The sequence below is a fragment of the Haplochromis burtoni genome, unplaced genomic scaffold (genome assembly GCF_018398535.1).
Source record: "Haplochromis burtoni strain Fernald_Lab_line unplaced genomic scaffold, NCSU_Asbu1 Contig_605, whole genome shotgun sequence".
NCBI classification, from domain to species: domain Eukaryota; kingdom Metazoa; phylum Chordata; class Actinopteri; order Cichliformes; family Cichlidae; genus Haplochromis; species Haplochromis burtoni.
Genome location: NW_024582966.1, coordinates 118,454 through 118,835, shown reverse-complemented (window position 1 = coordinate 118,835; position 382 = coordinate 118,454).

Here is a 382-nt window from a genome sequence, read left to right as displayed (position 1 = left end):
GCCTCATGGTATGTGGAGTAACCCCAGTCCCATTTTAAAGTGTCCATCTCTGTGTTACAGGGTTTTTTTATTGCTTTGACCTGCCGAAAGAAAATGGGATCCACTCAGTTTTCATCATCACTATCTCAGCAGAGCAGAAACCTCTTGGAAATGTGTTAACCCTTTCTCACTGGATTGACACATTTTCATCATCCTTTTGCAAAACAGTTAACACAGATGGCATTCAACCAGTCTAAACCCCACTGTTTTATCTAAGGTAACCAAACAGAAATCCCCTGTTACTAACTATTAGAAACCTACCTCGATCAGAAAAAAAAATCATGCCTGCTATTAATCTCTGGCTCTCTTCCACAGCATGTCTTTATCCTGTTTTCCTTCTCTC